General features: G+C 39.6%; 1 non-coding gene across 1 annotated transcript; it reads left to right on the top strand.

The window, feature by feature from the left end:
• The first annotated feature begins 10,690 nt into the window (after positions 1-10,690).
• trnas-gcu (transfer RNA serine (anticodon GCU)) lies at positions 10,691-10,772 on the top strand. The gene has a single exon. It is a non-coding gene; the product is annotated as a tRNA-Ser (tRNA).
• Positions 10,773-27,463: the final 16,691 nt, after the last annotated feature.

The following is a 27,463-nucleotide window of genomic DNA, read 5'->3' as shown; positions in this document are numbered from 1 at the left end:
GTCTGCTCCACATCACAAACAATCTGGCCTTACTTTTTTGTTAGGTCCCTTGAATTCCTGTTTCATTTTCTTCTTTTCCTTGTTTTTCATTAAGTGTCACTGTTTTACATAATACCCTTGTGGTATGTGCACCTGTGGTGTTACCTTCTTGTAGTCATTTGTCTTGGTTATTTAATATACTTGAGAGTGAAAAAAAGGGATTTATTTTATTATTCTGGGCTCCTTTAATAATTTAATGCACTTACCTGCTCTTCTCCTGTAACAGAAAAAAAATAATATCAGTGAAAAATAATACATTGTTAATTATAGCCGTAATAATTATAATATCAGACACGGATTGGATTAAATTATTAAGAATTGGCCTTTAAGTGACCTTTTGGGAGAAAGAGAATATAACGGCAGAAGATAACTCCAAAACAAGGCGCAAGCTGATGACATGACTACCCCGGCCTGTGCCTTCACAGACAATATATTCCATTTCATGGGCAACGTGGAGTTCCCAGCAGAGCTCTTCAGCAGTCTGAGTAATTCAATCCAAACCCTTCCACAGCCCCTGGAGAGGCCCTGGATCTTAGCCTGACGTGGACCCGCGCGTGTAATGTCACATTTTGCACAGCCTCACCTAAACCTTACCGTCCAGAGCAGTGTTCACCACATCATTATGGTTATTATTATTATTATTATTATTATTATTATTATTATTATTATTATTATATTAATAAATATAGTATTACTACACGCAGTGTTTTGCAAAACACGAAACACACTTACATTAGACACAAAAATCTAACATGATGTCACTTCTTTGCCATTTCAAGGCACTGCCTTTCAAAATACCACATCTATGAACCAATTGATCAAACATGGCGGTCAGGTGTACAGACACTTATGTGCTTCATTGTAAATTCACCAATCAGGCGTAAGCACTATAAAAAGGCAGGTGAGTTTACCTGTCTTCAACAAAAATGGAAGGCAATGTTGCAGTAAGAGGAAGAGGGAGAGTGAGGATGAGAGGGGAAGCCTGCAGAGGAAGAGATGTAGGGAGAGGAAGAGGAAGAGGAAGAGGTAGAGGTAGACCTGGAGGAGGACTTGGACAAAGAAGACGAGGACCAAATTATCAGATGAGATTCGAGCAACATTGGTTGACCATGTTGTAAACCATGGGTTGACATTGAGAGAGGCTGGACAGAGAGGTCAGCCCAACCTCAGCTACTGTTGCAACAGTAATTTGGACATATCGACAAGAGTACAGGTGAAAAACAACTTTTCTCTACTGTCTACAGTAAAATCACTACAATGTAGCCTACTATATGCACTACATCAGTACTTTTTGGCACCCATTCACTGCATTCCATGTTTGAAACAATGCCTTTTACGCTGTCCTGTGACATTTTACATGTATTTTGATTGGTCTACATAGGATCGAGGGTTGAGAACGTCAAGGAGGAAGGGGCCCCATATTCTCAGAGGAACAAGAGAGAGCTATCATAAACATGGTTTTGGCCAATAATGCGATACGCCTCAGAGAAATTCAAACAAACATCCTCAAGGACCACACAGTTTTCAATAATGTCCATCAGGTCTCTCTATCAACACTGGGGCGAATCCTTAAAAAATATCACATACAGATGAAACAACTCTACCGAGTGCCACTTGAAAGAAATTCTGAGAGAGTAAAAGACCTGCGGCATGAATATGTGGGGGTAAGTAATGTACACTTCAGTATTGTGCACTGCACACAGAACCTTTTTACATGTAAATTTATAGTAGGCCTATATTAAACTACACAATGTTGTCTTTTTTTCAGAGAGTTTTTCAAATGGATGCTGATGCAATCCGACATGAATTTATCTTCATAGATGAGGCTGGGTTTAACCTGACAAAAGTAAGAAGAAGAGGGAGAAACATCATTGGCCACAGAGCTATTTTGAATGTCCCGGGCCAACGTGGTGGTAACATCACAATGTGCGCTGCAATCACGCAGAATGGGGTCCACCACCGCCATGACAACTTAGGCCCTTACAATACGGCCCACATACTCACATTTTTAGACAGACTACACAACATCGTCACAGTAGAAGACCAAATGGATGCAGAGCAGATGAGATACATTGTCATCTGGGACAGTGTATCTTTCCACCGATCTGCTCTGGTCCAAAAGTGGTTTCATCAGCATCCACAATACTCACTCCAATACCCCCCACCATACTCTCCCTTCCTTAACCCCATTGAGGAGTTTTTTTCGGCATGACGTTGGAAGGTTTACGATCTCCAGCCCTATGTCAGGATACCCCTCATTCAAGCCATGGAGGGAGCCTGCGATCAAATTGATGCAGGGTCTGTGCAAGGATGGATTTGCCATTCAAGAAGATTCTTCCCTCGCTGTGTTGAGAGAGAGGACATAGCCTGTGATGTGAACGAAGTGCTATGGCCAGATCCAGCTAGGCGAAGAGATGATGCTTAGGGTTTTCTTTTTTGTCTCCACAAATGTTTGCTGTGTTTATGTACTATATTCTATTTAGAATATATTCTGTTCTGATTTTCAGTGCAAAATGCAACCTTTGGAAATGCATGGATGTATTGACTGATTTTACAATGTGGAGAGAAATAAATATTTTCAGTGTGCAGTACTGTCCTTGGATGTTGTGTTTGGTCAATATATTCATGTACTTTACTCTAACGACATCTCTGAAAAAATCTAACCCACACTATATCATTAGAAAAGTAGAAATGTTAAAAGTGTTTTAGATTGAGCACAGCAGTGTGTAACTGATTCAAACTGAATCAGATCGTATGAACCATGTGTGTGCCATACAGTGACAAAATTGGGTTTTTATAAATTATTGTATAGTTTTGAATGAAGTGTTTCATTTTGCAAAAGATCTGAGGTGTTCTGCTACTTTGTGTGGTTGTGTGGATTGTGTGTAGTGTTTTGACAAAATGAGCCCTGTTTTCAAAATCGTGCTTAAGCAATCATAAAAAACTGTATTATTAATATTATTATTATTATTATTATTATTTAATTTGCTACAAAAGATATAAACCTTACTTTAAACCAAAAAACAAACCAGGTGGTAATTGTCATCTCTAGAGATCAAATACTTGATTTCCTGACATAATATTCTTTATCAGTGTAAGGAGTGACATGCTTAATACTGTTTAATTCCTGCTTTTTTGAATCAGTATTGGTGACCAGCTAGTCAACCAGGTCTCAGTAGGTTCTGCTGAGTGTGTGTATGTGTGTATATGCATGTGTGCACGTGCGTGCATGTGTTTATGTGTGTGTGCGTGTGTGTGCGCGCGTGTGTGTGCGTGTGTGATAGAGGGTGATGTAGTTCAGATTCTGACACATCTGTGCCAGATATAGGCTGTGATTGGCAGCCCATCAATAACACATTGATAACACATTAATAACACTTCATTTGTTTGTCTGCCATCTCCCACTCTCTTTATCTCTCCTTTCCCTGTTCTCACTTTTCCATTCTTCCTCCCAATACCTCTCTCTCTTTTTTTACTATTTCCAGCAGCAGGGTTTTTTAAAGTTTTTTTTTAACCTTTGACCCTTCTTAAGCTCATAATTTAGTGTAAAATTATTTGTGGATGTAGTTCTGCAGTACCGCCAACTATCACAATGACTTCAGGCGAGGCAGCTTTGCCGAAACAGTCATTGTTGGTTTTTGTTCAAAGGTGCAGTCACGGCTTAATCTTTCTGATGAAAAAAAAATAAAAAAATTTTCTCCATATTTCCCATTAGAAAGGGTTGAGGCAGAGGGCATCTCCGGAACCCCATTAACAATGACATGGTCAGTAATACGGTGGCCTGTGTGTGACATCTATTTCCCCCTTTGACTTTTCTGCTACCTCTGAGCTGAAGCAAGGTCAAGAAGTTCATCATCTGCAATCACTTTCGCCACTAAGCTGCAAACTGCACCGCTTTTTGGCCAATCAGGATACGTTCACGTCAATGAATGCAGTTCGGGCTCCAGCGCGGGGTTAAGTGAACTCAGCCTGGGTGCAGCTACAATAGTGCTTATTTTTCCACAGGCATGGCCAATGTTATGGAACTCCAATTTCAAATATGTTTGATTACAAAACCGATCAGTCAGCCAGCCCAAAATAACACCGCTACAATGTATGTGGGCCTCTCGTTCTTGGTCCATCTGTGTGGAGAGAAGATACTTTATTCAGGAGAGGTACAAAAACTCTGCTGATTCAGTATAAATTACCTTTGATTTCTTGGAAGCAGAGGGATAACAATTACATCTTATCAATTATAGCAGGCTCAGTGAACTAGAATAAAACTCTACAGGAAGCGGTACAGAGTTTTCAAGAACTCTGAGTAAAGGGACTGTGTGCATGAATGAACAAATGAGATTTCATAAGACTGCACAGCAGACAGTAATGCTTTAAAAATAGTTGAGGATAGAAACACAAGAAAGCCAACAGGCTTATTTCCATTGTGGTCCTCTAACATTTAAACATAGACATGACAAAACCAACCTATACAATGGAGTGAAAATCGTAGCAGGTGTAGCTTAGCTAGTTAGCTTGTAAGAAATACTGTAGCTAGTTAGCTAGTAAGCACAGTTAGTTGCAGTACAGCTAAGGCCATGTATCAAGTCATCGTGACAACCGTCTGGTGATCCAACCCTCAGGTTCAAAGTAATAATATCACCTGTAACTAAGGGAAATTTCACTGTTAGCTGACCGGTAACAAGTTCATCTTTGGAGCCCCAATGGGGAGAGTAAGAGGTGTAGGTTCAAATCTCACCTCAGGCAAGTAGTGCTTCTCACTTGTTACATAAGTACAGGAAACCGTGTCTACTGCGTCAAAAGTGTACTGTGCAGAACTGATGTGTTTGTGCATCTAACATGTCTGGCCTGGAGGGAGACATCGGTGCACTCAAGAATTCCAACTTCAGTGTCCACATGAGCGCTTTTGGCCCATTGCGGACAGCCTGCTCCACACAGACAGCTGTGAAACACAGCCCTTGTTTTTTTTGTTTTGTTTTGTTTTTTTCCCCCTTTCACATCATTGAGTAATTTACTTTTATTGTTCATGCAGAAGATACAGCAAAAGTTTCAGTATTCTTTTTTGAGAAAACTCTGATGAGTGTGCAAGCACATTACTTCATCAGTAAATAAATAAATAAATAAATAAAACACATCACATTATTAGTGTGGTCAGCAGATTCATCTACCAAGAGTGATTTAACTTGAGCTACGCTTATCAAAAACACAGATTTACAGAGCTGCATGTTTGAAGTTCAGTTGACGCATTGGTCAATGGAACAAAAACAGTGCTCTACTTTGGACCCCGCAATCCTCTTTTCTTTTCTTTTTTTTTAAAGTTCAGGTCTGTAGCCGTCAGAGTGCTCAACCACTCCAAACGGGCCAGCACCATCGGCATGTTTGAGAGCTTTCCAGAGCCCTGAGTACTTCTCCTGTCCACAAATCAGACAGTGGCGAAGGCATGCCAGTCAAAAGATCCCCGAGTGCAAACATCTCAGGTCTTATGCATTGTTAGTTTGAGAAGCGCTGTAAGTGGGGATCATGTTCTGTCAGTAAATCTCTTGTACTGTCAGTAAATCTCTTGCACTGTCAGTAAATCACATGTGCTGTCAGCCAATCGCATGTAATGTAATTATTGTAACCACTTTTACAATAATTATTTTAACTTTATACTGTACGCATACTGATTGTGTGTGTGTGTGTGTGTGTGTGTGTGTGCATGTGTGGATGAGTGCCTGCGTGCGCATGTGCGTGCACATGCATACATCACTGCCACTTTTTTGGACTCTCTCAAAGTGACACAGGACCTTTAATGACCGCACTGAGTCAGGACCACAGTTTAAGATCTAATCCAAAGAGCAGCACCTTCAACAGCTCAGCATCCCCATCGCTGTGCTGATAGAAGAGTGCCCCCTACTGGTCCACCAACTCCACTGTCAGCTGTAACTTAGTTCTCCAAGGAGGTCTCTTGCCAGCAGCAGTTTTCCATGTGAAGGGCACAGGATGGCATGGCCCCTGGCACAAGGCCCAGTGTAAATTGGTGAGAAATTGCAGTCCTTATAGATCACAACACCGGGTCCGGAACTCATAAACACCGAAATTGCTCTGCATCAGCTCTTAAGAAAACAAAGCTGCAACACTCCTCAGCAGGAAATGGCTTGCCACTTAAATGCAATGTTCTTTCAAGAAATTAAATTCAGTTTTTTTTCTTCTGAATCCTGTTAAACTGAGACACAGAGTTAGCAACATTCTTTGTGGATAATGCAGGCTTTTAAACCAAAATGCAAGATCATTATTTTTTTTGTTTTCATGATTGAGTTTTTCCTCACTTTTTTCTATTTTGAGCATTTTTTCTGCTTTCAGCTTTTTTTTCCCAGTCTGACTACTTTTTCATTGGTACCAAGACTAATTTATTTCAGATCAGGAAATTAAATCAACAGGGGCTGTTACCTGTCTTGTCAAAGTCTGCAAATGAGAAACACTGCCCTTGGCAACATTTTCTTTTATTCTTTGCTAATTGGAAAGTGGGTGCAGCTTTGAACCAATGAATAAGCAAAAAAAGCTTCCGTTAAGCAGATGCTGTTTCTTCCCTTTCAGTATTATGCACTGTTGAGAGCCCAGAAAAACTTTTTTAAAGACTCAAAAGTGTGGCATCTGAATTTAAGTAAAATCAGACTACCCCCATTTTACATTTGCATTTTTCATTTGTAACAATACACTTTACAATGGACCCTAGTCTAATAATAATCTTAGGTAGTATGTTTGCCATACCTTCTCCTAATTATATGTCATGAATGAATTTTTGGTGACATTTTATTGTAAGTAGGTCTTATGGTGCATTGATAATACTTTCATATGTTCTAAACATACAGTAATAAGCTTATTATTAAGTCAGCTTACACAACTGACAAAAGGTTATGATGCATGCATAAATAATGCAATATATCTCACATACAGTACAACAATGTTTATTTGTCATTATATATTGTTTTAAGGTATTATGAACTTTGTTCCTATTCATATTTTTGTAATTCCACAGCATGTACTTTTTGTGCTTCTGCATTGAATGCACGCTACCCTGTGGCATTGTATCATAAGGAACACCAGCTAATGAGCCTCTGCCAAATAAATTAGTCACAAATAATGATGCTTTTGAGACGTGCGGCGCGATCTGTAGTGCGAGGGACTCTTAGGCCATTTGTGTTTTCTACCATACTGGCGGCCATTTGATCCCTGCCCTGCTGCTTTCTCACCTGTGCCCCTTCTCTGCTTTCTGTTACCCTCTCTGCATTCTACCTGTCAAAAAATAAATAAAAAATACAGAAAAGAAAAGAAGGCAATAGGAGGGTGGCCTTTTTCAGTTTGCTAGCTAGCAAGGGTGTAACACATTACCCTTTGGTCTTACAGTTTGTCATAGCTATGGATAGCTACAATTTATATAACATTAGAAAAGCTGTTATAATGACCTATGAGTTGTCGTGAGTGATTATAGCAGGGTTTATAGTGCATCGTAAGTGTTCCAGAAGACACTATTAATGCAGCTATAAGGCCTTATGTGTCTTTGCTTCATAGAAAGTGTTTGCAATAATAATAATAATAATAATAATAATAATAATAATAATAATAATAATAATAATAATAATAATAACAACAACAACAACTGACTTTTTGATATAATAGTGCTTACAGCTGCATGAGCATACTGAAGCAGATCTTTCTGGCGCATGACCAGCCCAGGGTCTGGAGCTGCATGTCACATGGATGTACTGTAAGCTGTCATTACGACTGCACAGATTCCATCCAAATAGAATAACAGCGGGGGATGAGAACACCAGAGCGCTATCCGCGTAGCTTACTGTCTATCCCAGGCCCTCTGGTGCGCGTAATGCCGCGGACACGCATAGCGATTCCTGAGAGCTGTAACAGAGCTTACTGCCAGTGCGCCTAACGCACTGTACACGGCAGCTCCTGATTCCCCATCATGTCAGGAGCCGATACTCCACGCGCAAAGGTTTTAACAAAGGCTAATCATGGTACATGTTACTGACTTGGGATAGTCTTATAATTTTCTACTGTGTGTGCAACATAGCCCATGAATTCATTCAGGCCTTTTCCTGTAAACCACCCTGCAATATTCCCTTCAACTTGTTGTGCTTTTTAAAAAAAAAATTCTTTATCACGGTGGCTGGCATCCTACAGATGTGTCGAGACGACAGTTGTGCTCTCACCAAAGGTCACTGAGCTCACCACAGCTTCTCATTTGCTAATTATACTTAGCAGTGTAATTTATATTGCCCTGGAAACCACCCTTTAACGAGGTGACGAATGACAAGAAGAGCATTTCTAAATATATTCGCAGAATTTTAGCCTCCAAAAAAACGACACAAATCTAGAATGCTAATCCACATCACATGCAGTGAAATGGCCATGTTAATTCAACTGTAACAGAGTACTTACATTATGAGTCCAATAGGGGCCCATATGTACTCCGTAAGAGTTTACTTAACACTGGAAAATTTAATGTGGCAGGTTTGAATCGTGCACCCCACTCTCCAGTGTAAATATACAATCACATACATCAGACATACATAAATTCTATTTGTGACTGCCAACTCTGTTTGTCAACAGAATGATATATGAGTGTGAGTGCAAACTGGGCATAAGTATACTGTTACCAGCAAGAGAAATCAAAATGACACATATGTTAAATTTTAAGAAAACTTCCCCCTTTCCTGCGGTTAGTCCTCAAAACACCTTGGTCTAATAAAAACACGGTCCATAGCCCTTCTCATAAGAATAAATACAGACTGTAACCAGCTTCTAATGACTGATATAAAGTTATGAACCATCGAAGAACAAGCATTATGATGTGAGGAACATGGCACTAATTGATGTATACCTCTGAATATGGTGAATTGCATAATGGCTAATGGCTGTGATTACTTAGCAAGCCATTATTAATGTATTTTTAATTTACCTGTGATGCTGTAAATAGACGTTTTCTGTTGTTGTTGTTTTTTTTCGAAAAATTAGAATCTTACATATAACTGATCCATTAGTTGTTTGAACACTTGGAGCAATCATGTCCCTAGAAATTGTTTCAGTTTTCTGGGTTCTTAATGCAACACTTCAATGGTGTACTTTTCCAGTAAATAGAGAATATTTCACAGCGAACATCGCTGGTAGCTATGAAATGAATTGGTAGTTTAATAAAGTTAATAAACATTATTATGACATTTACAATTTAGTTTGACAGCAAACAGCACCACAGTAAGCATAAGAAGGCACGTACCACTCGATGCAACTACTCATGAATTTCTATGTGGTGTTTACTACATGAAATATTATATTAAGATTTATTATAGAGACTGATCTTGTATAGGAGCAGGCAGTGCAAGTACGAGCATCAAGGTGATATGCTGTACCCCAGCAAAATTTCATCATCCTGAAATGGAAGTGAAGAATATTTTTGTGATTATTCTCATATCCCCTAATCACACGCGTCGCTATTGTAATCAGGTAACAGGAGCCCTGATGTCACACCACCATTGTGGAGGTGGCTGGTGTATAAATTGCCTAAATTGCATAAATCACAGCGTAGGAGATTTGATTAAGCTAGTCCTCCATGAAACTTCAGATTAGATGGCCTCATCTCCAACCAGAGTCCCCCCCGCCCAATTTAATCTGTTTATTCAGTCTTTTCTTTCCTTCAACCCACAAAGAAACTGTAGAGCCTGTGGGAGCTTTAACACAATTAGCAGACCCTTCAGTTATGAAAAAATGGTTTTAAGAGATTGCTTTCATACAACTGCAAGGTGTGCCTTTGCTAATTAATAAACCACAGCAAAATAGGTGAAGTGTAATTCCACTGTGACATCATAGACTCTCAGTTTACAACTCAGGAGTTTAGTGATTAACTTAATGAAAATAAAGTTAGCTGACATGACAGTAAGGAAGCCCGTTTTAATTAGATTTTGTGCAAAAGCCAGTGTTTTACCCTGAATGAATCACCGTTCTACAGAGAATGAGCAATTGCCTCCGAAGAGAAGATCTGAGAATGGGGGGGGAGGGGGGTGAAGATAATAATGGGAATTTACATAACCGCAATATGGCAATTGCCATGGTGACAGATTAATCCTGACTAATGCATTCTGTGTGTTCAATGATCTGTGATTGCAGCACTTTGAAATAACAATGATGGGGGGAAAAAATGTAGTTCAAGCAAGTCTTTAATATCTGTGTCTTAAAAGCAAGTCCAATGGCACATAATTACAAATGCTGCAATAAAGTAGTCCAAGATATTGTTACATGCTATTAGTGTCGCGAGAACGATGCATAAATCTTAGAAGGGTTCCATCTTTCAGACATTTCAGAATACTGCTTTTTATTTTACATGTAAAAAATTCTTGCAGCTTGTGGTCCAGGCATGCTAGTCATGAGCAGTAGTTTTTAATATAGGCATGCAAAAATGGATATAATCTGATATTGTGGCTTCAGTCATAAAATGTGAGGAAAGCTGTTTCTGAGACAGCCTATCCTGATCTGAGATCAGTAGCAAAAATGCAAACCTCTAGCAGTGCTGCATGAACGTGCAGTTTTGCAGCACCATTACTTTGCAGGTTGTTCAGATGGAAGACTATCTGCAGTTCACAAAGTGGCAAGGAAACACACAGCATATGACGAGGTGGCCGAGTGGTTAAGGCGATGGACTGCTAATCCATTGTGCTCTGCACGCGTGGGTTCGAATCCCATCCTCGTCGGATGTCTTTCTTCTACACCTCTACAGGGTTACCCCATACTTATCTGACGTTGATTTCAGGAAAGCTGTTTCTGAGACATATATTCTTATCTGAAATCAGTAGCAAACCACTTTCAGTGCTGCATGAACGTGCAGTTTTGCAGCACCATTAATCAGCAGGCACTTAACAGTCAGAGCTGTCAGTTGTACTGATGGAAGACTACCTGCAGTTCTCAAAGACAATTGTGGTAAAGGAAAGTGAACTTGATTGGTTTTAATATTATACCCTTATACCCTTATACCCTTAGCGGCAAGAACTTTTTGGGAAAAACGCTCACCATGTGACGGGTTCGAATCCCATCCTCGTCAGAAGTCTTTCCTCTACAAATGCTCTGCAGGGTTACCCCACACGTCTGACCTTGATTTGAGGAAAGCGGTTTGCTCATACTGATCTGAAATCAGTAGTGAAAATGCATTCAGGCAGCACTATTAATTTGCAGGCACTTAACGGACAGAGCCAATAATTGTTCAGATGAAGGAATACCTGCTGCTCTCCAAGACAATTGTGGTAAAGGAAAGTGAACTTGATCTCATTGATTGTTTAAATATTAATACCCTTAGTGGCAAGTACTTTTTGGGAAATAAAGCACAGCATGTGACGAGGTGGCCGAGTGGTTAAGGTGATGGACTCTTTTCCCTTTTTTCCTTCATTTTTTCTTCTTCCCCCTTCATCCCTCCATTTTTCCTTCTTCCCTCCTCATTCAGAATGCTGCGGCTCGTCTGGTCTTCAACCTCCCCAGACACTCCCACGTCACTCCCCTGCTCACTACCCTCCACTGGCTGCCTGTTATAGCTCGCATCAAATTTAAAACATTGGTCCTAGCATACCAGGCAGTCAAGGGATCAGCCCAGCACTACCTTCAACACAAGCAGATCTCAAACCCTACATAGCCAGCCGCACGATCCCCTCCGTGTTCTGCTAACATCGGGCGAACGCCTAGCCCCTTTTCCACCTAACTCACCTCAGCTGCACTTCCCAGCACCACCCTGTAATCCCTGTCTGTTCTGGCCTTCACGGATGGTTGCAATATGCGACCTCCGTGTTGGGAGTGTGCAGAACCTTCAGGGTCAAGCTTTGCAAAGCGGTGTTCTGAGACTACCTTTTCTAGGGTCGCACCTTGTTCCCTGCTTTGATACCTTGTTGACCGCCTGTAAGAGCGTCAAGCTTAGGTATGTAACAATAGCTACTGTTTCGACCTGCAGTGTTAGGCAATGAACGCTTAGTCAGCTGTGCTCTGCACATGTGGGTTTGAATCCCATCCTCATTGGAGGTGTTTATTCTGCTCCTCTCAAGGGTTACCCCTTGATTTGAGGAATGCTGTTTCTGAGACAGTTCATACCGATCTGACAACATGCAGTGCTGTATTAATTGGCATTAAGCCTTTGTTGTACGGCGAGATAATATTGTGTATTAGGCATTCGGTATTTAATATCATATCTTCTACATTTGTAGTAGTTAATGTAACTGTTGTATAGGTTACATTTGCCTGGGATAGTCACAAAGCTGTTCATTTCTCTGGAGATATAGTAGCTAGCAGTTCTTGCTTTTCAAAGTAAAATTTGATGTTCAAACAGACAAAAAAGGCAAAATTTTGTTGCAAAATATTGTGGCATAAGCACACTGAGCATGCCGAGGTGGCCGAGGGGTAAGCCATGACGTATTCATGTGCTCTGCACATGTGGGTTGATCCCATCTGATTGCCCTTGAGGAAGTAGTTACTTGGAAGCTTCAAGGGTTCACTCAAGCTGTTTAGTGCTGTTTATTTGCATGAGCAAATATCTACCATCATACAACAAGAGTTGACGGTTAACTTGATCAATTATACAGCCGTTCTGCCTGTCTGCTTCTCTTGATAAGATTATATTTGGTATCAATATGATTCTTCAGTCTTATTTTCCCAAAATAAGTCAAATTGCTTCCTCTGACAATCTGAAGTTAAATGTAGCAAGCATGTTGCGTTATTAAGTTACATTTCACTGCTTACTGAGTTTCCAGTTATGCAGTTTGCTTTTTATTTCACCAACAATTTGCAATGGGATAAATGAGGTGTTCTTATTCTAGTCCACATAGTGCCTTCAAGCGAAGAAGCTGGAAGAGTATTCTCAGTTTATGTTTTTCATGTCAATAGTCCCATTCAAAGGCGAGTCATTGATCATTCAGGGTTGCGTTGCTCCTGGTGGAGTCAAGATTGTATTGGCTATCAATATTCTTTATATTCACAAAATAAGAGTACGACATTGCTCTACTGAGCGGTAAGTTGAGAGCATGCGTATTAACGTTAGCGAGGACCATGCAAAATGCCAGGGCTCTGCTGGGGAGTTTGTATGCATGAGTGCATGACCTGTGAGTGTTAACGTCTTGTCATGCAGGTGACCTATATAGAAAGATGGGTGACTTACGTGGATAAATCATAAACTGTTTTCAGCACCAACGTTCATTTATGTAGGTTTGAGGTCTGATTTTTAACACTGTGGATCAGCCTGAAATGTGAATCACTTCCCTGTGAACATATCTGAAAGGTTTTGAACTAATAAAACAGCTGCTCTGAAACAGCTGAGCAGCCAGTTGTCCATTTACTTTTGCTCTCCTAAAATGGCGGTGCCATATATAAAAAGGGCTGTAATTCCTGAACTGATCGCCCACTATGGATGCAAACACCCTCAAATTCAAGCTGACAGTCTGCACTTTAATCTCGTATATAAACCTGTCTTCAAATTTTGCTTGCTAGCTGTTTTCAAAATTAATGAAATCTTGTGTTGCTTCCCCCCACTGGTCATGAAATCATTCAAGCTTTATATTTTATACATGTTTAATGACCAGGAATGAAAGTATGTTGACATATATGCATCAAATGTGAATATTAAATGTGCCCTTTTCTAAAAATAATGCTTTGCGTTCTTTGATGGCAAGAAAAGTTTCCTTTGCAGAAATAAATATGAAGTGGGATAAGTACATTGTTTATGAGCCTGGACATCGACTCCATCGTTACTTATTAAATGGTAGAGCCTAAAGGTAAAGATATATAAGAGGTAAAGATACGTTTTTCAGCTCCAGAGGGTTGTTCTTCCCTCAATAAAATGTTTTTTTTTTGGCCTATGACTCACCGTCTGGCTTTGATTAGCCTCCTCTTTCAGCTTATTGAAGAGTTCCATGGGGCTGGTAAGAGGACTACCGCAGGAAGGACAGGGCGTTTTTCTTTTCTTTTTTGTTTGTTTGTTTGTTTTTATTTTCAGCTGAAAGTTTTATGTTTTATTTCTCCCTCCTGGAGGTTTAGGGAAGGCAAGAACATGATTAATTTATCATTTGAATTAGTCCATTTGGTTGGTGCAAGAATTTTAGAAAGCATCTGTATTGGCAGCAGCTGTGTCTATTAAGTACTGCCCTCCCAAGGGACAGCCTGTGTTTGCAGACTGAACTTCCTGCAGAACTCATGTCCCAGTGACGGGCCACACACACACACACACAGATACATACACACATACACGCACAAAAGCACATTTCAGGCAAGGTGAGTGATCCCTTGCCTTCATTTGTCCTCAGTGAGAGATATGTCTCCTATTTCAAAGTTCTCACCTGCACTCTCTTTTACGGTGTGGAATGTCCTCCATAAAATAGTCACTGGCTTACCTCACAAGCACAATTAAGTTATGTTTAAAAGACTCCTTCTGGACCCGCAGCCACAAGTGGATAACTTGTTAATGATTTTTTATTTAAGGTTATTGCAGGGGCACTTAACGGCAATTCCAATCCTAATGAACAAGTGCAGCTATGGTAACATTTCATAGTTAGCCAATAAATATGGCCATAAAAGAACCATTTCTCTTGCTGGAGAGTCAAAAGGGAAATTGATGTTGTTGCCCTGGCAATGACCATGGATCTTCATTTAACACAGTGATCTGTATGGCGTAACCCGAAGGTAAATATTAATGTTCGAGAAAGCGCTAGACAATAAAACATGGGCAATAGACGTGGAGTCTGCTAAAAGAAAAATGCAGTGGAGATTGATTCCGTTGGTGGGAGGTGTCCCTAACGCCATTAAAAGTAATGTCAGTGTTCTTAAACTTTATCGACTAAAGAGCTCACTCTCTCCCTGTCTTACTCCCTCACAGGCCAGTAGTAGATAAAACAGGACTATGACGATTGAGTCTGGAGATTCATCAGGTTGTACAATAAAAAAAAATGTCATCATCCATTTCTTGCTTGCTCTAATTCTTTACTTGTTAAGGTCAAAGCATTTAGCTTCTAATAGTGGCTTCTGTCTGTCTGCAGTCAGAGGACTATAACTGAATTACACTACACTTGGGAATTACAGTACTCTCTCTCTCTCTCTCTCTCTCTCACCACACACATACACACACATACAGTAAGGTTCAGAATTATTGCTACCTTTGATAAAAAGTTTAATTTTATTAAAATATATATTTTTAAGTTTTATAAACAAAACAGATAAGGTGCTACATGTTTATCCTCAAAAGTTTAGGAAGACTATCATTTATTTTGAATATTTTTGTTCATTAAAAATACAGGTTTTGGCACCCCTGAAGTTTCTTCAGTTCATCCCTAAAGATTGACACAAATCACAAATCAAGTAATGGTAACAAACATGCCTAAACACCACTAAGCACTGTTAGGGCAATAATCAAAAGCTGAGGATAATGAAGGGAACAAAAATGAACCCAAAAACCACAGAAGATGAGTTAGGCACAGTACAAACCAAAGCATATAAAATATATTGGAAAGTTCTTTACCTTATATAGTATTATATGAAAAGGCTCAGTACCAATATCCTTGCCTAGGAAGTACTACTGCATTTATAACTTTAAAAACTTGCCATTGTGGTTAATTGCGCTAAATCATTAATAAATGGCAATGTTTTCCATATGTGGGAAATTTACAGTATACCAGTATCTGCATAGTTACATACCATGAATGAAAGCCAGTAGTAAACAGTAATAGAGCTTTGAGGTGCACAAATACATAAATGAGACAACAATTCAGCCGAATCCGTGGCTTACTAAAAAAATGTATCCAAAGAGAGAAAGCACAAAGCACAATCTCTAAAGCCCTCAAGTCCACCTATCAGCTGGACGATGCTCTGAAATGGCATTTATTAAAAAGGAGCTTTGCCAAAGACACACTGAGGCCAAACAGACCAGGGTTCGGAAGAAGGAGATCTCTGAAATTTGGCAATTCAACAAATCTCTGCAAATGACATTTATTTCACCGAACTGGCCTGTTGCACCGGTCCAGCCAGCGGATGATGTGCTCCCCCTCGATAGCCGGGGTCCTCACTCGATTCCTTCCCATTGGGAAGTTTTTCCGTGCCACTATTTGAGCATTTATTTCCCACTGGGGAGGTTTTTATTTTTAACCTCAATTGCTCACTTTTTGGGGGTTCAGGCCTGGTTTTTTTTTTTTTTTGCTCAATTTTATTTAGTATTTCCACGGTAAAGCATTTTTGTGACCGTGTCTCTGCAAAAACCACTTCATAATTGAATTGAAAATCAGTCACTCAGCTCTGTCAAATTTATGACAAGTATTTATAGTCCTTCAAATCCATTTTTAGAATTTAAAATTTACATAACAGTAAAATAACAATAAAATAATGAAGAAATAAATATGCTTTTGAATGCTTTTTGTACTAAATATGCTTTCATTTAACTGTGCATTTATGTCTGCAAAAAAACAACAGGAAAAAGAGTTAAATAAATAATAAATGATTGATTATGCTTTTGAAAAGAATAAACTAAATATGCTTTTAGCTGTGCTTTAATGTTCCAAATATTGTGCTCTACCCTCTAATACCACACATTTTTACTAATGGAGATGAGATATGCAGGATGTTATTTGCCAGCGAATAAAACGCTGCTGTTCATATTGTATGAAGTAAATAAGATGAGCAAAGCTTTCAGAAGCAACATTAAAAGAGGACAAAGAATGAGCTTGTGTGTTCTGATCTGGAGGGGAGATATTGGTGCTCATCAACTTTTTGTCTGTAAAATATCTTATATTGATGAGAGTGTGTGTGGGGGGTGGCGGGGGGGGGGCTGGGGGCTGGACAGCACACAAATAGGTTTGGAAAAACTAATAAAGAAGCCCTATTGTGCTCCTGAGGAACCCATTTGCTGATGTGATGTCAGGGAAAAAGAAAAGGTAAGACCTTTCAATCGCATCATCAAAAATGTGGACTAAAAGCCTGAGAAAGGCTTGTGTAACCAAAGTCCTTTTTTATTAAAATAATGGTGATTTATGAAGGAAGTGGCAAAAGGAAATTATCTGTTAAATAGTCAAATCCTTTTGACAGTTAACACATAGATTGATTGTATCTCAATGTATTCTTTATTCTATTGATGTATTTTTGATTTTGGATGATGTATTTTTGATTTACATACAACATCGTCTTTCATATGGAAGAAGGTGAGAACAAGGGGCAAGAAAAAAAGGAAAATCAAAATGGCCACACTACACTACATTTAACTAATGCACTTACCAGGCCTTCCATCACAGCCTGCTCTGATGAGTAGCGTGGTATCATATGTAACCATAGCTACTCACACGTCAGGCCCAGCACACGCACCACTGTGGAGAGACAGCCATAGGAAAGGAGCCTTTCAGCACAGAGGGCAGAAGTCACAATGGGCAGAGCAGCTGCCATTTGAATCAATTGATAGAGCACTGCCGTTTAGCACCATGGACAGAGATTCATTGACTGAATACCACAGCACAGAGAGCGCTGTGGTATTCAGCACCAAGGACAGAGCTGTGATATTCTGATTCACTGTCAAAGCTGTAGCCTCCTTCACATGGAGAGTGCTGTTGTATTCAATAGCGTAGGCAGCCCTGTACTCTTCACATTTTTAAAATAAAATAAAAATGTCACCTTTTTTTCAATTTTCACTTAACAGTTCTTCATTCTGTTAATAGAACAAGGGGCCACCGGCTGAAATTAACCAAGAGAAAATTCCAAACAAATACAAGGAAATTTCCTTTACTTTTCCTTTAGCAGAACAATTTGGTGGAAGCAAAGAGTCTCATGGTATTCAAGGCCAGGCTTGGTATGGTACTGGTCATGCTGCAGTTTTATGTATTTTGCTTGGCTATTTATTTGTTTGACTATTGACCTTTACTTATTATTTATTGTGTTTGTTTTATTGTGTTTGTTTTATTGATTCTATTGATTTTACTGTTAGGTTTTCTATTCATTTTTTCATTCATTGGTTGTATTGTTTCTTTTAATTGATTGATTATTCTTATTGATTGTTTGATTTTTTTCTATTTATGGTTTGATAATTTTTTATTGTTGATGGTTTTTATATAGCCACTTCTCTAAACATTTATATTAAATCAATAATAATAATAATAATAATAATAATAATAATAATAATAAAATGAGGAGCAAAGTTGGGCTGAATGGCCAGTTCATCACGGTCTTATGTTCAGTTGCCACTGCACTATTTACACCCATGCTAGTAGCACCACATGCACTCCTTCAACACTCACCCAAGTGATCCGGTGAATATTTTCCAAGCCACGAGCTGTACAATACCACAGGAGAACTAGCACCGACTGGAGGAGAAATGTTTCTTACTCTGGGTACAATTGACAGCTTATGGTAACTTAAGTCTGATGTAGAATAACAGCCTTTGAAAGGGCCAAAACAAGTGGTGTGTTGGATATAGGGCACAGGCTGTGTTGGTGGTGAATGCCATATGTTAACAAAGATGTACACAAGTTCACATTTAAATTTCAGACGGGACTACATTATTATATCATATCATAAGTTTGCTTTCTCAGGCTGTTTTTTTGCTGAATGTAAATATGTTCAGTTCCCCTGGGACCAGCATATCCTGGTACAGCATGTTCCTTTCTCAAGGTTAGAATTAAGTGGCAAAGTAACTAAGCAACAGCTCTATTGAGGTGTGATACTGAAAAGAAATAACCACCCAGGAGACTCACATTTGAAAAATCCATTTATGCATGCATGTATATAATGAGTATAATCTGGGAACTTCCCCTAGGATGGGAACTCTGGAGTGATGTCAATGGGTAACAGGCACAAACCTAAAATCCCAGGACGGTCACTGATCTTGTACGTTTGACAAAAAGATCATAAAATGAATTGTTCAAATAATATGAATAGTCAAAAGGTCAAAGCCACATATAAAATCACAGAACTGTTGGTCTCCAAGGACACAGCATGACATAAACTGCAACATAACAACATAGCAACATAAACTGTTAACAAGAATATGTGCAGACCTTTTGGGTTGACCTTATGTTGAGTGCTATTATGTCATATTTTGTGATGCAATTCTTAATAAAGCATTTAATTTCTTTATGAAGTATTTATAAATACATTCTGTGAAGCCAATATAAATACTTTGCAATGACTTAAGTATATTATATTATATAATATAATTATATAATATTATCTTCTTGCAAAGTGTAATCATAAAAACAAGCATATTGAACCAATAAAAAAACAAAGCATCAGACCAAAAACAAATCCGTAAATCAAAGCTGAATAACTATTTACTTAAATGAAGCCATTACACATGCCTCATGAAATTTTGTGAATATATACTTCCTGTAAAGTTGAACTGAAGTTTTCCCAGTGGAAAAGAATAAAATCAGCCTTCATCACATCATGAACACTCTGCTGGGAAAAGAAAAAAAACAGGGGTTCTGGATGTCTGGTTGTGATGGAAATGAGGAAGTGAAGCTGTGGCCATGTCCGAAACAGCCAACCCGCCCTCTGTTCAGTATGTAAGTTGAGTACACCGGATGAGAAAGGCGTTGAGTTTGGCAACATTTTCTCCAAATGTAGTGTACTTAAAATCCCTGGACGACATATTTATTTCTGGGGTTCCGCTGAGTGTATTCAGGAGCACAAAGTCAACCATACTTTTTAGGAGAAGGTCCCATAAATCAGAGAGGAAGAGGCCGGGCCTTTTTACTACAAGGATGTGATGTCTTATTACACTTCTGTAGTACCACTATAAAATAGTACGGAAGATATTTTTTGCATACTGCCCATGACGTATGAAAAAATACACACTAAACAGCAGGCACAATGTCTAGTAGGCAGTACACATTTTGGGGACACAGGAGTTAGAAGGCTGTTTCGGACATGGTCTGTGGCTTTTATCCCATATTAAACGGTACAGGTAGTGAACAAGCAAAGAAATAAAATGCATCAGCGTTCCAACAGTGAAGTGTTCTGGTTGTTTTGTAATGTTTTTGGGTACATTTTCCCTACACAGTTTGAATGCACTCATGCCTTCAGATAGACATACTTAATGGTACTGAGAGATTTTCACCTCCAGCAGTTGCCAGTAGCTTTGAGGAGCGTGACACAGACGTTATCTGTGTCACGCCCCTCTCAGTCACCAGATGTGAACCCGGTTTAACATTTATGGAACATTCTGGAAGCCCCGAGGCAAATCTTTTCCCTTCCATAAAGCAAACATAAGTCAGCTGAGCATACTGTAGAAGAGCAGTGTTGTATTTCTGGCAGAATTTTAGGCAGCGGTAGTCTATGTTATAGGGCATATAGTTTGTACTGGCCACACATTTATTTAGTTATTTATTTATTTATTTATTTATAGTTCATTAGCTCTATAGGATGACTATTCCTGATGGAGGGGTCACATTTGGGTTTAACTCAATTATTATGACATATATACAGAATTATTATGAAGTGGCACATGTTTTTTTTTCCCCGCAGTGCAAATCTACATACACTGGTTGAAATTATACTTGGCATAATTTCTGTCTATTTTGTAGGAACAATGATTTACTACAGCAAGTGTGCTGCAGTGCATCGCATTTGTGTTGAAAGACCCAGCCTTTGGGGTGTAAACTCAACCAGGGGCATGATGTGCCAGCATGTGTCTCCATCTAACAGAATAAGCTGAGTTGCATTAATAAGAAAGTAGCCAGCTTTCTGACATACGTACTGATGCAGGGCTTTCACCATTAGGGAATGATGGAATTTGTGCTGGCACAGCTAAAATATTGCACTAAGTGGGAATTCTATATATATATATATATATATACACTTTAGAATATTTTTCACTGTTTAACACCATTTTATTTCAACGTCAAAACATTGCACCATTTCTGCACTTAAGTCGTTTCATTTAGAATGACGTACCCTCAGATTGCTCAGCAATAAGTTTGTTTATAAGTTTGTTTGCCTTCCTTGGACAGGCCTAGACTCACACATTCTGTCTGTGTGCATTTGCTGCTCAAAGCCTTATGCGGCTTCCCCTGTCTCTTAGACTTCTGCCAACACATTAGTGTCAGGAACATGCACAGTAACTGCACACACACACAGCTGAATCATCATACTAATTTGCAAAAAAAAAAAAACATTTGAAAATAAAAACACAGTCGTGTACTCACATCTATGAGAACAATGATAACACAAGCAAAAATAATTAAAAATTATTTAAAAGTTGTAAACCCTTCAATCACGACCATTGTTGCAAAATCAATCACTATGAGTACAATAAATTGTGATGTGATTGGACAGAATAATTCTGGTTTCACCCTCAACCCACGATGATGATGCACTGTCCTTAGCTCAATCTGCTGTATACTTTGGGTGCAGTGATAGAGTGCTTCCTCAAGCTCCCCTTCTCCCTTGAAAAAAAAGCTTTTTGGTCATGGCAATTTTCCGTAGGATGAGGTTGATTCAAACATGAGTTCAGACAATCCTACAGGACGCTTTAGTAATAGCAATCTGCCAGCTGTCAATCATCCGACCAAACGATATGTCAAAAAACCCAAGAATTGCTGCAGGCCGCTGGCGAGAATTTCTTGACAGCTTTCCAAATGTTCATTATGACCCCCCTCCCTGTCAGCAAAAATAAAAAGGGGAAGGGTAAGCAGATGGAAATATCCCGTTTTTCGTCGGCGCAAATAGCTTATTCCGCAAGCGTCGTCTTCCACGTGACGGGGGAGCTAAACAAACAGCTTTTTAAATAGACGCCGGAGCAAATTCCGAAGGCTTTCCCACACTCCCAGGGCCCTGACACGGGAGACGCACACACAGATGGTGTTACCTCCCTTGGTCCATCTGTCGGGGCGAAGTTATACAAACGCCCCTCGTGACGCACCTCGTCATTAACACTCCTCTGTTCTACCGGCGCGTGAAGTTCCGCGTATCCGCAAAAAGAAGTATCAGAGAAAAGTATTTTAAACATCCCGTATTTTTACACAAATAAATTGCTTGTTGTTAATTCACCTCTATAAGATTAGAGTGCATCTATCACAAATCAGATTAAAATACACTCAAATTAGATTTAACACTGAACATTTTACTGCGGGTCTTTTTCACTCCTGAATGGTGTCATGGCATGTTAAATGTTAAATTGTTAAGAGGTTATATGGTCGTTAGATGTTCGTATTTTCTTATATTTACAACCATTAATATATTGCTGTGTAATTTTCAACATTAATATACTTGAAATATCACTCAGGAAACTCTTGGGTTATTATTTGTAGGTATACAGGTCACAAATACAAATATTTGGAATGGTGGTGGCCGCGCCCCTTCCTGGGGAACCTGCTAATCAGAGTGCAGAATTGAGCGGCAGCTCCCCTGCCCAGCATGTGATTGGGGCAGACCATGCTAATTCTCCTATTGGGCAGAGCCAGGAGACAAGCTGCAAGGGAACAGAAGCAATTGAACACAGTGATGGTGAAAGAAATCGCGTGACATTTAAACTGCCCTTTTAGCAGCAAGGCATTAATAATTGAACACAGAAATACATAAATGTGTAAATGAAAGTAAATAGAGTAATAAATCAATTTGTTAAGTCTATTTCTGCATACCAGCACTCCCCAAGCAAGCTTTTTTAATTTTTTTTTTTTTACTTTCACTTCCCAGCCTGGTGCCACCTATTTTAATCTTCAGTGTGACACCACACCTCTTATGTGTTAATGTGTTATGAATAAAACAAATGAATAAATTAATAAATAAAGAAGCATGAATGAATTCTGAACAGACCTCTTTTTTGCCTCTTTCATTGAACAACGGAACTCATTCTACATCTGGTTTTTCTGAACGTAGCACTGAAGCCCTGATATTATGGCTTATTAAAACAACAATCTACAGCTGGTTTATGCACACCACTGCAATCTCCACTGCACTGGGTGTCCCTGAAATCTTCATTGAAGTGGTTTGCATGGAGGGTGGTGCACATGCAAACTTACTGAGTGAAAGTAAATTTGAAAACTTTTGTGATTGATAATTAATGAAGTCTTAAATAGCGTACTAAAATAAGTGGTTATTTAAATATTCATGCTATACTATAAAGGACAATTATAGGCTGTTTACCGAGTTTTGTTTTATTTTTATTTTTTTTAACAATTTTTCCATTTTGGGAGGCATCCTGAATATTACATCTGGGAGAAGGGAACACATTATTTCTGGTGTCTTCCACTGTACAGCAGCAGAGGGACTGCTTTGGAGAACGAGGGGGTTTCAGACGGATGACTGACTGTTCCGTATCACGTCGCCATTGGTGACAGGGGCCAGAGAATGCATGAGCCTCCAAGCGATGACCTGATGTCACACAGGCACGATTCTGGAATGTTGCCATTTGAGTTCCGCTGGAATCGGTTCCTCTTCCCCAGGGGTCTCCATGGAAACTGATGTCACAGGGAAAGTGATTCTGATCCCTCGTACAGTAATTGCCACAGTGTCTGAGATCATTGATGTGATTAGTACTGCAGAGCAGCCATTTATCCAAGCCCTGGCTGTTTGCCTGGGCTAGCCTAACAGATTAACAAGAGGGGGAGAAGAAAATGGATTTGTTCTGGTGGACTGCCTTTCATCTTATAACACACACATGTGCGCGCACGCACGCACACACACCCAAAGTCTGCCTGTCACCTCAGAATCATCTCCATTTCATGCATAGGTACTTCCTTGTATCTGCCTGAAGTGGACAGACAAATGTATGCCTCCCCCAACAGTTAAATATTTTAGTAACCTACAGGATCATTTTCATAATTGCAGCACATCATTTGTTTGGCAGCATCGTCATGAATACTTTTCAGCATTGCTCGTGTGTCTGAGTGTTTTTGGTCATTAAGTAAAAAGAGAATGCAGAGCTTTAAAGGTCAGAATCATTGAAAACTTAACAGTGCTAATCCATAACCGTTTAGTTAACATTATTGCTATTACTTTATGTCAGTAAAACAAAGTTTCATTCAGAATTGTATTTTTTTTTTTTTTTGGGACATTTACAAAAACTATTTGAATTTTCCGCATGTGAATTAAGAAAGGTTGTGGGGAGTGGGGATCAGACCTGGGTCAAATGTGTATTTGTTTTGGATTTCATACGCTTTACTGATCTTGTCTGGTGTATTGGACCCAATGAAATACTCTCAAAAAAGTGCAAACCCCACCTTCTGGTCATATTGGCAGGCTCAATTCACCAGGCCAGATCAATAGCAGAGAAAAATATTTGAATCCAAAACAAATATAGGTACGTATTTGACCCAGGTCTGGTGGGGATATTCCATATGAACTGTATTTGCTTGCATATATTTGCTTGCATAGGTGATTCCTTACACCTGCACTCCGGTGTAAGGAATCATCTCCGTCTTCATCACCTTCTTCGGGATTGTCTCTGGAGAGGGGGCTTCGGCTTGGAGCGGTTAGCAGGTCTCATCTGAGGAGTTGTGTTCAGAGCAACCGACGCTGGCACCATGGCAACCACCTCTGTAAGCTCACCAGTGCTCACTGCCTGTCAGATTATTCACATCGCACAGGTTTTAATTTGCTTCTGAAATGTAAAAAAATGTACCTACTGTGTATTCAGGGCTAAAAAGGACTGAGACAAGGCTAAGAATATCCTGAAAGTACTACTCTTGTCCTTACTTGGCCACCCAAACTTTTTTTTTTTTTTTTGCATTTACTGGCAACAGTGAGGTCGCTCAGTGAATAGCAAAGAATTTTAATTTGATGTAGTTATGTATTAATTCATTTATTCCTGACAGAAGTGATGCAATTTATTTTCTGGCAAAATTCCTTCTGAAATGACTAAGTGCAAAAGGTTGCATTTACATCTGATACAAGTGCTTTTCCACTGCTCCCCTTGTTCATTATCAGCTTGACCCGACGGTATCATTCCTATGGTAATGATATGTAAGTTACGCAAGAGTAAATCCTAATTAATCTAGAAAAAAAGCAGTGATTTAATGTAGCATACAGTGTTATACTTTTTTTTTTTTGCATTAATTTGAGGAAATATGCGAGGAAATTTTGTTTTTCTGTGAAGAGTTTTCTGCTGGTTAAAGTCTGAAGTGAAGCAGACTCACTGCTGTAAAACTTTAATTTGAGCACTAGCGCAGGCTACTCCAGCAATTGGAAGGAAATGAGAACAAATGGGTTTTATAATGATTGGGCCCCATTAGCCTTATCGAATTTCTTGCAGTTGTAATTATCTCGGCATTCCAGCAAGCCCAGTGTCTCACAACAACAAAAAAACAGTGGAATAAAACAAGCTTAATACAACAAGGCACAGCACACCGGAAGCGTGTCATTGCAGGTGGAGTGGGCAGGCGTTGTGGGTGGGGTGTGTGTGACTGGGGGGGGGGGGTAAAGGGGGAGAGGGGGTGGGGGGTGATCGTTACGCGGGGCTTAATTAATGTGCTCCCGCAGTGTAATTAATCTTTAGTTTGCCTTTGAGTTAAGAGGCGCCGGTGCCAGCGCAAACAGCTTGGGTAAATGTTACACGCCAGTCATTTGACATTTCGCCCGGCCCGTCAGCTCTGTGTTGGGCGCGCGGAGAGAGCGGCCGTGTAGGAGGACGGAAGCAGACCCGGAGCTCTCCGTTAGCGGACACGCCTGGAGCTGCAACCCCCCCCCCAAATCCCTGACCCCCGTACAAACACACACACACACACACACACACACATCCATGTACACACACACACAAGCACACATACACACATATAGTACACATACGTGCCCAGACACACACAGGCACAAGTACAAGATGATTCCACAGTCAGTTCTAGTGACTCACTGAGCTACTAACTATGCAAAGAAAAAAAAAGGACATTTTCCTCCAGTTTTCTGTGAATGAAAGCTAAGGTAAATGCTGGTTAAATGCTGGCCAGAATTATATTAAAAAAAGAAAGCCTATTTCTTATGCTGGCTGCACTTAGTGTTCCACTGAGGATTGAAGGCATATTGACAATTTTATTTCATTAATTTATTTCACATTTATTTCCCAAGGACAATCTATGGGAAATTAATTTGTCTTTTAATGTTAATCACCTGGGGAAACAAGGTGTGTGAGGGAGCGCACAGCCTGCCAAATACACGCGGAATGATTAGGTGCCCTGTGAGACAGCTTAGGCCCCGATCTGGAAATATTTAACCAGGATTGTTCAAATTGTTTGACCTTTCACTGTACAAGGCAGAATAATAGAGCTTACTACAAGCCTTCTATGCCACAATTCCATTCCTTATATTTTAATTGAATCTCTGGGCCCAATCCATTTTTAACTTATGATGGGGGGTGGGGGGATGCTTTTGAGCCTGGGTGGGGGGGCCTTGATCAGAATAGGTTAAAAACCCCAGGTAAATTGACTACAGTGTAGTATAATGGGTAAGGAACTGGTCTTGTGAACTAAAGATCACACATTCGATTCCAAGGTAAGACACTGTCGTTGTACTCTTGAGCAAGGTACTTAACCTGCATTGCTTCAGTATATATGCAGCTGTATAAATGAATGCAATGTAAATGCTATGTAAAATGTTGTCTAAGTCAGATAAGATAAGAGCATCTGCTAAATGCCTGTAATGTAATGTAATTTGCAAGTGATTTTGTGTTCTGTAGCGTAGTGCTATGGTAGTTTATCGTATTATACAGCTACTTTTGGTGGACCCCCATGGTTACATGCAAAACTATTTTTATTCCATAAATAGTGCATAAGTTCATTGTAATCACATTCCTCTTTTCCAGTGGTAACCAACCCTATTCCTGGAGATCTACCATCCTGTAGGTTTTCATTTCAGCCCTAATTTTGGCACACAAGACTCTACTAATTAGCAGCTCAATAAGGTCTCTTGCTGTTGAATGAGGTGTGCTTGTTAGGGTTGGAGTGAATGCCGACAGGATGGTAGATCCCCAGGAACAGAGTTAGTTAGCACTGCACTCTTCAATTATTTTTAAATTTTATGAAGTGTTTATGGCTGGTTATGTTGGGTACAGGCAAACGGATGCTTTGCAAAGGATAAGCTCGCTTGCTCTTGAGGCCTTAGCCCCAGGCTCTCCATAGAAATGGCCTGGGGAACGGATTACCCGCCTTTTTGCCTTAGCCTTGTCGAGGTGTCCTTTACATGGCTGACGTCAACTTTGTAATATATGCTGTAATATTAAGAGGAAGAACTGAAGCGAATGAAGCGAATGAAAACACTATCACTTCAGGGAGCACTTCTTGCATTAGCCACCACAGAGGCGAACAGACAAGTCACGTGACAGGGTAAAGATGGCGGTTTGCCGTTAACTACGCTGGCTAACTTACTCTGTGAGAGCACAATACAAGGAAAATTTTAAAGATTTTCAACAAAAGCACTCAAAATAATAATGAAATGTATTCAACAAAATAAAATAAAGAAAAAC

The sequence above is a fragment of the Anguilla rostrata genome, chromosome 9 (assembly GCF_018555375.3).
Source record: "Anguilla rostrata isolate EN2019 chromosome 9, ASM1855537v3, whole genome shotgun sequence".
NCBI lineage: Eukaryota > Metazoa > Chordata > Actinopteri > Anguilliformes > Anguillidae > Anguilla > Anguilla rostrata.
Note: the sequence above shows the minus strand (reverse complement) of the source record. Positions and strands in the feature narration are given on the sequence as shown.